Source organism: Equus asinus, chromosome 3, assembly GCF_041296235.1.
Source record: "Equus asinus isolate D_3611 breed Donkey chromosome 3, EquAss-T2T_v2, whole genome shotgun sequence".
Taxonomy (NCBI): Eukaryota; Metazoa; Chordata; class Mammalia; order Perissodactyla; family Equidae; genus Equus; species Equus asinus.
In genome coordinates, this window is record NC_091792.1 from 87568444 (window position 1) to 87581647 (window position 13204).

The 13204-nt window shown below is 38.2% G+C and overlaps 1 protein-coding gene and 1 pseudogene across 3 annotated transcripts in view; both read right to left on the minus strand.

The window, feature by feature from the left end:
- The window catches only part of GRID2 (glutamate ionotropic receptor delta type subunit 2), a 1392659-nt gene that overhangs the window by 597655 nt on the left and 781800 nt on the right, over positions 1-13204 (minus strand). The window lies entirely within an intron of this gene.
- On the minus strand, positions 8714-9194 carry LOC106829522 (large ribosomal subunit protein uL23 pseudogene; annotated as a pseudogene).

Consider the following 13204-nt stretch of genomic DNA (forward strand, 5'->3'; position numbering starts at 1 on the left):
GAATGAATCTTGTTGGCTGCAGAGGAGAGGAGCAAATTATCACTTACATGAGGAAAGATAATACATATCTAAAGCTGAAGCCAAAAGAAGTAGTACCCTCAAACCCTTGGCTGAATGTACAAGGACACATCCAGCAAATATACCCAGTAAGTGGAGCTAAGTAGTGCTGTTCACCACAATCCTTTGATCGTTAAAGTGTGTGATTTGGTGAATGGCCAGGGCCAAACAAAGCCATTCTGTCCTAAACTGTGCTGGGCTGACGTCATCACTTTGCCAGAACTTGCCCTTCTCATTCCCGACTAGACATTTCTGTTTAACAGTGACTCCCATCGGGAATACTTTTAACCGTTTTTTCTTCTATCCAAGTCATGACCCTTTTTCTTTCAATGAACCTGTGTTGAACTTTCGCAGGGAAGTCTTCCCTTCCCCATCACAGTTACCGCTCCTTTTCTAATCTCCCCGCCGAGTCACGTGCATCACGCATTCAGGCACTCACTGTGTAAGTCTAGAATTTGCTGCCTATGTTCTATACGAGACGTGGCACAGTGGAAACTACATGGACTTAAGTATTAGTTTTCATTTTAAATTTCACCAGCATCACTTTCTTATCTGATGAATTTGAACAAATTCTCAGCATGTCTCAGACTGCTGAGTCCTTATTTGTAAACTGGGAATAACGCCAACTTCCCTGAGTGGTTACACGGATTAACGGGTATAGTTTGTCTCCTGCCCTGCTCAGTGCCTGGCATGTGATAGTATGAGAGAAATGTTTGGTCCCTTTCCTTTCCTTTTAATCCCTGGCTAAATTATAAAATCCTGGAGGACAGAGAATTGCCTTCCTTTGCATCCTGTTCAGTGTCTGGCAGTAATTAAATACCTTGTGGGCGCTTCCTAAGTACTTGTTGGAATGAATGTATCAGCTGGGTGCCATGAGGATCCCTCACGGGCCCTCTATCGAGTGCTCTCAGCAGCTACAGGGCCTCTTCAGACGTATTAGAACAAATCCATCACGAGGGATCTATTGACTGAGTGTCAGGATTACCATTTTTCAGAACAGAGGAAAACAGGTCTACGTCTTTAAAAGGTGACAATAAAATCATTATTTTGATCTCATGATATATTTTTTGGTATTGTGTTCAATTTATAAACTTGATACACACAGATCAAAGGGAGAAACAAAACTGTAACTGAAACGTGCAAATGTTTTGCAAGGTTAGAGGTTCTCCTTTATTAATTCTCCCCAAACGGAGCAACTTGTTACCCAGTTTCTTTATTGATAAATTGGAAATCTGTGGAAATTGAGCTATTATGTATAGAAGCAACTATATCTCAGGCAACTAACTTTCAGAAATTCATGATTCTTTATAAAAGGCACCCGTTGACCTTAGTGTCCTCATCTCCCATTTCGATTTAATTCTGCTCAGTTAATGAGTAGAAGAGCCTGTGAAATGTCGGCTAGTGCAGGAGCGCTCCTCCAACTGGAGCCTGCTTCAGAATGACCTGAGGGCTTAGCAAACGCACAGTGCAGGGCTCCACACCCAAGTTTCCCATCCAGTAGAGCTGGGGTGGGGCCCAAAAATTGGCATTTCTAAGTTTCCCAGGGGATGCTGATGCTGTTGACTCAGGACCACACTTTGAGAACCACTCTAATCAAAAATAAAGATAAAAACAAACACTCTTCTCCAGAGGGGCTTAAAGTTTTTATTACGTTTGGTAACAAACCTAAAGTGCAAAACTTTATAAGGACACTGACATCACACAGGGGGAAAATTGGACTTTCTGATAATTCAGATATTTGAAGATCCAGATTTGAGTGAGCATCTCCTCAGAATACTCAGACCAGAGTAACCTTGAAAACTACGCCATCAGGCATATTTTTAACACTGTTTGACTTCTTGTAATGTAGCATTAGCTTCAAACTCTTGTCTCTTTCTACATAAGTGGAGTACAGAGAAAGTTAAACTTAAAACTAATTAATAGTTGCCTAGATGACTATTTTTAATTGCCCTCTTCTAATTTGATCAGTTATACATTTGAATTGATAATGCAGTCTATTTTAAGGATAATAGAATATAGTTTGCCTAAGTAAGAATCTTTTCACACATAAAAATCACACATTTAGAGTTTTAAATTAGATTTTTTAAGTTTGTGGGGTGTGCTACAAAGGCACAACATCATTAGATATTTTCAGAAAAAAGCTGTTAAAGTGATCTACACAGTGTGTTCAATTAAAAAATAGATTTTGACAATTTAAGAGGAACCAAACAAGCTTACAGGAAGTAGTTTAATGAATCCACATCTTTAAAGACCTTATTTTAGCTATCAGGTACACTACATCTTAAATACTGCAAAGGTAAAGCTGACTTTGAACTTGAATGGGAATTGATTTGCCATTTGAATTTTAAAATGACAGATCAAGTAGAAAGTTTATTTTGGTAAGGCGTTTCTAAAATACCTGTGGTGAAATCCATTAAACCCTTTTTTCTAAGCTTACTTCTTGAGAATCTCATGGACTATCATATTTTGTAAATATTGGAAGTAACCATCTTCTTTCACAGGCTTTTTGTTAAGATGGGCAAGGATTTCTAAAATCTATTGAGTCACTTCAGTAATTCGGAAGCTCCCCACTGAGCATCTTTGCCCGTGCAGGCACTGTTCTAGGCACTGTAGCCACAGCAAAGGCTCAGACAGATCCAAATCTCATGCAGCAGTTTTCTATCGCTGTCTTAACAAAATCCCACAGATTGAGTGGCTTAAACAGCAAAAATCTTATGATTCTGTAAGTCAGAAACCCGACGCAGTTCTCACAAGGTTAAAATCAAGAAGTTGGTAGGGCCCTGGGGAGGATCTATTTCCTTCTGCTTCAGATTATTGGGAAAATGCAGTTCCTTGTGGTTTGGGGTCTCATTTCCCGCTGGCTGTCTGCTGAGTACTGCTCCCAGCCCCCCAGGCTGACTGTGTGCTCTTGCTCCTGTTTCTCCCTTCTTCCATTTTCAGGTCAGCAATGACAAATTGAGTTTCCCTCCTGCTTTCCGTGTCTCCTGTCTTTGTCTCATCTCTGACCGATCCAGGAAAGCTTCTCTGCTTTTAAGGTCTCATAAGATTGGACTGGGCCAACCCAGACAACCCAGGGTAATCTCCCTGTCTCAATGGCTGTATCCTTAATCACATCTGCAAGGTCAGCCTCACCATGTAAGGTGACATATTCACAGGGTCAGGGGATCAGGACGTGCACACCTTGGTGGGGGTCAGGGAACATTATTCTACTTATCACACCTCATAAAACTTACAAAGTTAGATGGTGGTGAAGTCAGATGTCAAAAAAGAAATGTGAAATTTCAAGTAATGGGAAGAGACATTGGATTTCTGGCAGGATACAGACGGCAGTGGGTTAATTGAAGAGAGTTAATAAAGGGACTTTTATACAGAGATATGGACGGAGTTAAAGAAACCAACAGAGGATGATAAAGCATGCAGGGACCAGCAACAGCAGGGAACTGTACCATTCCAAGCCTGACAGGCAAGTAAAGAGAACTGTGTGACTAGAAGGAAAAGTACCAGCAGACAGGAGTCGTGGCCCTACAGGAAAGCCACCATAGTTAAAACAGACTCAAGCATAAAGGAAGCAAGTGGCTAATAAATAGCCTGATATACCTCTTTTTCTACCCTCTGCTCTCCTGCCAGCGCTCCTCTTGGCCAATCCCAACCAATAGCCAAGGGGCAATGACACCTGCAGGAAGCGTCGACAAAGGGCAGCCTCAAGAGGCACAGAGCCGGCAGAAGAGACCAGAGAATGGATTCAGGGGAGGAGGGAATAAAGAAAATTACTACACAGATGTGTTATTAAAAAAAAAAAAAGAGAGAGAGAGAATAGGGGATGAGAAGGGAGCTGAGTTATGTCGGATCAAACAGTCAAAGAAAACTTCTCCAAGGAGGCAATAATGGAGCAGAGACCTGAGAGAAGGGAGGGAGTGAGCCATGCAGATATCTGCTGAAAGACATCCCAAGAAGGATTGACAAGGGGCAAGGTCCTGAGAAAGCAGTGAGCTTGTATTCTCTGAGGAATAGAGAGCAGGCCAGGGGACTTGGCGTAGAGTGAATAAAAGGGAGAGGGAAGGAGTTGACGTCAAGTTGGTGTCAGATCATGTAGAGACTGTGAAAAAAAAAAATTTTACTCTCATAAACCACTGGACTGTTTGAGCAGGAGAAAGAAATGATGACTTAAATCTTTAAAAGGTCACTCTATGTCTGGATAATTAACTGGAGGGGGCAAGAGAGAAAGCAGAAATACCATTTAGGAGGCCACTGAAATAGTCTGGGAAAAAGATGACTGTGTGTTGACTAAGATGGTGGCAGGCAGGCAGTATCAGAAGCAGTGGTAATACTCAGGGTATAGTTAATGATAGAAAAAAATTGAACTTGTTGGAGTGGATGTGACAATGGGAGAGCAAGAGGAGCATCAGAAATGCTCTTAGGGTTGTGGCCTGAGCAACTCAGTGAATGACGGGCACGGTGTGTTTATGCCTTTTGTATTCCTTTAAAATCATTTAAATTGACACTCAGAAGGGAGAGGAATCATTTGGTCTACCACTTGGAATGGAAAATTTGGATATTTTTTAATACTCCAGAGCTGTGGGTCATTGGAATTTCCTTAGGAAATACTGTAAGGGCTAAAAGGTGGACCTAGCCAGTGCCACTCCAAGGTAATGGTGCGGTTCCCTCATCGCTGCAAGGATCTGTACACTTATCTGCTCACGTTACTAGTGTTGCTTGGAATTAAACTTCCCTCTACTACTTACTATCCGTGGCACCTCAGCTAAGTTATTATCAAATTCCTCTAAGTTTCAAATTTGTAATCTATTAGTTAGGCATCTTAGCAGTTCTTACCATATTGGGTTGTTTTGACAACTAAATGAGATAGTATCTACAAAGTACTTAGCACAGCGCCTGGCTCATTGTAAGCACTTAATGATAGTTAGTCATTATACTTATTTCACATACTAGAGTTGTGTATATAATCTTCTTGGAGATAATTCACCACTGGATGCTTAAATATACTGGACACCATCAGTCCACAATCATCTAAATGATTTTCAAAAGCCATACTATTTCTAACTCTCCAAGGCTCTGAAGAAAAACACGAACAAGGAAAGTGACATTTGTAGATTTCATTTGATTTTTTACCTGCTATATTATAGTCCCCAAATGAAATTGCTATTACTGACCTTTGTAGAAAAGATACGGTTACTATGAAGAAAAAGTGTAACACTAGATTTAACCTCCATCCACCCCGGCTTCAATTGCTGTGCTATCCCACAGTGTTTGTGAATTAGATATCAAATTGATTTATGCTGGAAAAAAAGTGTTACAAACCCAACAAACTTAAAATTGAACCCAGGATTTGTTTCCTCTTTACTATTTGCCTCACTAGAATTCCTAACTCAGATCCAGTTCTTCCCAATTCCTTGTTAAAGTGCTAAATTTTACTAAAACCATTAGCTTTTCTCCGTATTCTCTGTGTCCCCCTCAATTCAGTTCCATACATCTAAAGAGCAAAACTATTGACATAGGTTCAAATAAAAGGGCTAGCAATCTTGACTTACACGTCCGGTGGCATTCAGCTCTCTTTAAATAAATAAGTAGAATATTTGTGACTTTGGGTTATTCCCATAAACCCTCACAGTGGCTTATAGAAATAAGGGCTCAAGAATCAAAAATGATGTAATAAAGTCCTAGTGTGGTAATGTTTACTAGTTAATAACATGAAGAAGATTTTTAAAAACACTTTTTCTTAAAATGACCCCAACACACACACACACTCTCTCTCACAGCACAAATAGAAGTTAAAATAAATTTTCATCTTGAAAATTTTTAAAAGAAAACAATATAAGTATAAAGTATAGAAAATGATCCTCAGTATTGAGTACCAGAGAATGCTAGGTAAGATAAGCACTGAAACTGTTCACTGACCCTGGCAATACTAAGGCAGCCTAGAGGGTGGGAAGCAGAGGCAGATTGCAGTGGGTTGAAAAATGAATGGGAAGTGACAAAGAGGAGATAGCAGCCTTCTCTTTAAGGATGATTAACAAGGAGGGGGCTATGGTAGAAGCTTTGGCAGGACATGGCTTTAAGGAAGGGCTATTTTTTCATTTATTAATATTTTTAATTTTTCAAGATGAGTATAACCTGAATATATCTATACACTGAAAGGAGCCAATGAAGAGAGAAATTAAAGGTACAAACTGAGAGCGGAGAATTGAAGGACCAAGGTTTAAAAATAACGAGTAGTAGTACTCTTTACATTTTGAGCCTTCTTCTATAGAATATTCTGGCAAAAAAACAGACAACACAACTGCTAACTAAATAGTGAATTTTTGTCTAAAGAATAGAGAGGGCTAATTAGAAGGAATCCTTTTGGTTTTGAAAGCTAAGTCAAAAGAGTGTACTGAATTGATTGAGAATGGATAAACTTTGTTAAATGACTTCAGAATAGAAAATTTGGTATTTTAAATAATAAAAATATTTTTTAGTAAAAGCACGGTCTTTCACAAAGGATAAATGACTGCTTTAAGGATAAATGACTGCTATGGAAGTCATTTGTAAAAACATCAATAAATCACTGCAAATCGCTTGACATTTAAAGTGTTGGCAATTGCTAAACCTACTAGTTAATTGTTGTTGTTTGTAGAAAAGCCCCTTTTATTATAAAGCACCAAGGATGATTTTAAATGGATAACGTGACAAAATTTAAAAGAAAAATAATTTGACCACCTAATTCTAATTTGACAGATTCTATGTACCTGCTGGTTGGTGATGAAATATGCTTTAGAATTAATTTTTCCTGAGGTTATTTATACGCTGAATCTACAGTACTCAGTGAATGCTTTTCTATTAATATTTAATTTACAGTCTTGTTTCTGAAGGACTATGAAAAACTTTAATAGAACAAAATGGGGACACCTTTGCTCTAGAATCAGATAAATGTGGGTTTTAAATCGTCTTCATTCTACGGCCTTCGGCAATGACTCTAAGCCTCAATTTCTTCATCCATAAAATGAAGATAATAATAGGATGTTTTGCAAAGGTGATAGTGAGGGTCAAAGGATTAATCTACCACATGAAAAGGACTAAAAGCAGACCCCAGGCCCACGTTAGGCAACAAATAAGTAATAGTCATTTTTGGTAATATACGCACAAATGAGAAATTTCTAATTCAGAGATAACAGCAACAAAGAGGTAAAATTAAAATGGGACGGAGAATTCTGGGTTGGATTGGGCTTCTGCCAAGAGAGTCTACAAACAACAATAAAGAAGGGACAGTAACATTTGAAAGAAGTACTGCTGCCCCTCAAATACGAAAAACAATGCTCAGCAAAACGGAACTTTTCTATGAAATGTTACCATCAGAATTTAGTAATTTTGCTAGATGTATTATGGTTATACCCTAAATGTACTAGAAGCTTTAACGGACTTGCTGCCCCAATGGCTGCCTCTAAGAGTCCCCCGGGGTAGAGAGAGCCCACACTCCTCCCCCATGCTACTATCAGAAATAGGAGATGGTAGATTTTAAATTTATGTTTTATGTTTATTTGATAAGACTTATTTTGCTGGCAAGTCGGAAAGAACTAGCATTCCTCAAATAATTAAAGGAATGCAATTCTTTTTATTTATGCTTTAGGACATTGTTTTACTTTAGGCTCAGTACACAAAAGGAGGTAAGCAAAATAAATGAGATTAGTGAAAGCAAATCTCTTATCACTATCAACTCCTAATTATCCAATTTGCAGCTTATTTGGAAAATATTTCTTTCAAGTTAACTGACAGTGTTTAGATTATTCTCTTTAATTAAGGTTGTGGTTATCAATTTCCCTTATTGGCAGCACATATTCTACTTAAACACTCATTTGCTTATTAAATGTTGATTATTTAACAATTAATTACAGCAGACTTCTATGTGATTCATTATTACGACTGCTATTAACTCTTACTTTGCAGGTACATAGGAAGACATTTGAAAGCCAAAGCCATAATTCAAGACATCTGAAGACTGTGTGAGAAAGAGCTCCATTCCTAATGCAGATGCGAGTGTCTACCTAAAGAGCTGTTTGTCCTCCCATAATGCTTTGCAGGATTAAAGGTGGATGCTGGGCAGCTCCCCACCTCCTAGAAGAGAAGACTTTACAGAACGGTTAAGGTTTGGACTACATTGTTACACTGATGACGTCTTTTCAAAAACATAGAAAAAGTTGCTCCCAAGCCAAACAAAAAAGACTAGTGACATCCACAGCTTCAAGTATCTATTCTACTTCCTATGAGTCCAAAAAAATTCTAGATTTTATTTTCTTAAAGTTTTGTGGATAAAAATTGAGCTTTACAGAATAAAATATTTTGCCTCATAACAAAAATCTCTTGACCAAATTTGTTGGTATTTCAGTGCATGTCTTTGAAAAAAATCCATAGTAGGATCCACATGAAAAAGTGTTCAACATCAGTAGCCATTAGGGAAATGCAAATTAAAACCAAAAGGAGATATCACAATATACCTATAAGAATGTCTAAACAAAAAATAGCAATAATATGGAATGCTGGTGAGGATGTGGAGAAACCGGACCACACATATATTGCTGGTGAGAATGTAAAATGGTACAACCATGCTAGCAAAAGTGTAAGGGGAGTTTCTCTTTTTTCATGGCATAAAAATTTATATTTAGAATTAGCCAAATGGACTCAGTTTAGATGATTGCAATTGTTTGGCAACATCCAAAGCATCATAGGCAGGAGCCAGTCAAACATATGCCTTCCTCTCCCATCAGGCCTGATCAGGGTGTTGACCTTGGCCACATCAATGTCATGGAGCTTCTTCATAGCCTGTTTGATCTGGTGCTTGTTGGCCCTGACATCCACAATGAACACAAGTGTGTTGTTGTATATCTTCTTCCTGGCTGATTCGGTGGTCATGGGGAACTTGATGATGGCGTAGTGGTCAAGTTTGCTTCCCCTAGGGGTGCTCTTCTGCGGTTATTTGGGCTGCCTTTGGAGCCGCAGTGTCTTGGGCAGTCTGAAGGTGGGTGATATGGAGATCTTTTTTTTGTGGCTGTGGATGGCTTTTAGCACTGCTTTCTTGGTCTCAAAGCCTTTGCTTTGGCTTCAGCTTTGGGTGGGGCAGGGACTTCCTTCTTCACTCTCAGTGCCATCTTTGTTGTAAGACAGTTTCTTACAAAACTAAACAGACACTTATCATACAACCAAGCATGTGCACTATTGGGCATTTACCTCAGAGAAATGAAAACTTACGTCATACAAAAAATCTATACGTGAATGTTAATAGCAGCCTTATTCATAATAGCCCCAAACTGAAAGCAACCAAGAGGCCCTGGGTTAAACAAACTGATATATCCATACCATGTGTACTAATCAGCTCAGGCCGCCATAACAAAATACCACAGACTGAGTGGCTTAAACAACAGACATGGGTTTTCTCACTACTCTGGATGCTGAACATCTGAGATCAGGGTGCTGGCATGGTTAAGCTCTGGGGAGAACTCTCTTCCTGGCTTCAGATGGCTGCCTTCTCACTGTGTCCTCAAGTGGCAGAAATAAAGAGATCTCTCTCTTTCTTCCTCTTCTTATAAGACCACAGCCCCGCTGAGTTAGGGCCCCACCCTTATGATCTAATTCAACCTTAGTTATCTCCTAAAGACCGTATCTCAGTCACATTGGGGAATTAGAGCTTCAACACATGAATTGGGGGGAACACAATTCAGTCCATAGCATCATGAATTCTATTCCACCATGAAACAACTTGGATAGATCTTCAGAGAATTATGCTGAGTGAAAAAAAGGCCAATATCAAAAGATTACATATTGTATGATTCCATTCATGTATCATTCTTGAAATGACAAAATTATAGAGATGGAGAACAAATTAGTGGTTGCCAGGAATTAGGGTGGTGTGTGAGAGGGAGGTGTCTTTTGATGAAACTGGTCTCTCTTGACTGTCGTGGTGGTCACATGAATCTACACATGTGATAAAATGACACTGAACTAAATATACACACATACAGACGCACACAAATGAGTGCATGTAAAACTGGTAAAATCTTAATCAGACTGTTGGATTGTGTCAATGTCAATTTTCTAGTTGTATTGTTGTACTATAGTTATGCAAGATGTTACTATTGGGGGAACCTGGATGAAGAGTATACTGGATTACTCTGTATTATTTCTTAGAATTATGTGTGAATATACAATTACCTCAAAATAAAAATTTTATTCAAAAGTTCCTAGAAAAAAATCTAATAAGGCTAATTTTATATAAGGCAATGTATGATGACAGGCTAGTTGTGGTTTTTATGTAAGATACTAACATGGTAGCTCTATATTGTGTCATCAATTCCAAACTTCTAAAAGTTTAAAGTCTACAGTAAGTATGGACCCTGCTTTTCTGGATTGCAATTCTTTTTGTCCCTTCTTTCCATCCTTCCTTCCTACCTTCCTTCTTGGAGTTGGGGTGAAGGAGAGGAGAAAAATATAGATAAAACGAGATGGGAAATTAAATTAAGTTTCAGTTCCTAAGAAAGAGGAGAAAGAGTCCTTAGCTGTTAATCTACTATAGTCTCAATAGGCTCTATGATAAATTCTCAGTTCCAAGCACACAGTAGGTGCTTAAAAAAGAAAAAAGGACTTTTTTCACTGTAATATAAATTGACAAGCCTCCCCTGAATCAGACCTTGAAATTTGGTAAAGGAAATCTACTGGATTAATTTTATAAGCAGTTTCTTAAATACATAAAGAAAATCAGTGGCTCTTAATAGCCTATCTAACCATCTATACATTAAATATTATTACATAATTTAAAATTATATAATTTTAAACAATTTAAAATATGATTAAAATTATGCCTTAATTTTTAAGGCCTTATAATTTTCTTTCTAACTCTGATAGTCATTGATATAAAAAATAAAGTATGTTCTTAAAAACAGAAAAGTAATACTTTTCTGCATAAAAACTACCTGATTTCTAATTAGTGATGCTTTCCTAAGAGAGAGAAATTGGGCAGAGCAATAGCGAATCACTGAACTGAAAGAAAAGTGAGCACAAGATGATGCATTTTTTAAGACGTAATTCAAAAAATCTAATCTTCAGTTAGCTTTATTCTCCCTAAACTTTAGCAGTTTGGATCAATTCTTCTGAGACTCATTGGCCCTGATGCAATTAAAGTTTCCCTTTATCTTAACTTAGAGTCTTTCTTTACAGTGGAAGTCTGCTTTCTGCAATATAGCTACAAATCTTTTTTAAAATTTGTTTGGGGATTAATCCATTCACAAGTGTATGAGCCCATTTGTGTTATAAGTTTTTATTAGACATACTTTTCCAAAAGTAACTCCTATTATGTTCATCAGAAATAATGGTAAATGTCACCAACCTGATATCCTCACCCTATCAATATCAGACATTAAACAGACCCTCTGAATACCACAAACTTTACAAACACAGCAGCTGCAACTTAAACTTTAGGTGACTTTAAGATGAAAGGCTCTTACAGTATATGGTTTCAAACTTCTGAAGTGAAGAGGAAAGCTATCGACCTGAGGTCATGAAGAGACATCACGGTTCAGTTTGGCCCAAATTTGTGTAATAGCGTCATTAAGTAGATAGACAACGTATATGACTTAAATAGCCAACTGGGAGCTAAATAACTAGGATCTAATTAAATGAGAACCTAGTGATTTCCCAATTAAAAAGTCAGTTTCAGAACTATACGTGATGAGGTAGCTTGGAATCTCTTTACTAACGCACCTCAGGTCATGTGAAGCTATGGCTATGTGATCACTCAAAGATTATGAACTCGATTGTGCAGGACTTAAATTTGATTCCCTTTCCACCACTAATTAGTTATATAACCCTGAGCAAGCTACCAAGTGGTCTTGAGCATTGTTTCTTTATTTTGAAATAGGTAACAATATATGCTTATATTATTTTCTCCTTCCCTGACACCCCCTCTTTGTAAACCTGGTCTTCCCGTGGCCTCCCACTGCATAGACCGTGGTTGATTGGATCTGAGGTGCACAATATGACCTTTCAGCATATATTTATTTACTATGCAGGGTTTTAGGACAAAACTGACAAAAATCCATGTGTTCATGGAGCTTACATTCTAGTGAGGTGTCAAGAGGATAGAGAGATAAAATAAACAAATAGAAAAATATGTAGAAAAGTGCTAGGAAGAAATATAAACCATGGAGCAGCTTAGGGAATATTGGGAGAGGAATTGCAGTTTCAAATACGGTAGTCAGGAAGGGCCTCACTGAGAAGCTGACATTTAAGCAAAGATTTAAAGGAAGGGAGAGAGTGAGCCACACAGACATCTCAGGAAAGAGCATTGAAGTCAGGAGGAAGAAGCACACCGTTGAGAATGGCCCTGCCATATGAGGAACAGCAAAAAGTTAGTGTAGCTAGAGCCAAGGAAACAAGGTCAAGAGTAAAACGTTATATGATCAGAAAGGTAATGGGCAGGGTGCATGTGACACAGAACCTTGTAGAATGTCGTAAAGAAATTTAATTTTACTAGAAGTGAGATAGGAAACCTGACTAGAGAAGTGACATGATCTGACCTAAGTTTTGAAGAGATGATTCTGCTTTCTATACTGAGAATGGATTGTAGGGAGATAGGCAGGTGCAGAGATGAATAACCCAGGCACAAGAACATGGTGGTTTGACTTCAGCGGTAGTGATTGTAGGACAGATCACTGAGCAGCCATCATATTCTAGGTGTTATTGGGACATACAGCCATCTGATCTGTGTGCTCAAAAAGCAGACAGTAGATCTGTTCTATATTTTTTTTTACAGATTTAGAAAATTTTAGGGGTGCGTGTGTGTGTATATTTTTCCTTGTGATGAAGAAAACCACTCAGGAAAATGATATAACTTGCAAAGATTGAATACATGTTCTTTCTATTCACTTAGGTATTTTTCAGAAAATAGTACTTGAGGCCACTGAATGACTGCCGGTCATCTTCAGGGATATTTAAGTGATGCTCTGTTTTTGTACTTTGAAAAATGACCTGGAACTAAAAAGGTGTATGAAATAATATGGGCTTTTTCTTTTCTTAACTGTTACCCTCCGGTGTCCTTTTACTCGGAGGTAAATGAAAGCAGCTTTCTCAGGTACAACAGAACACGTTTATACCATAAAATGCGTTG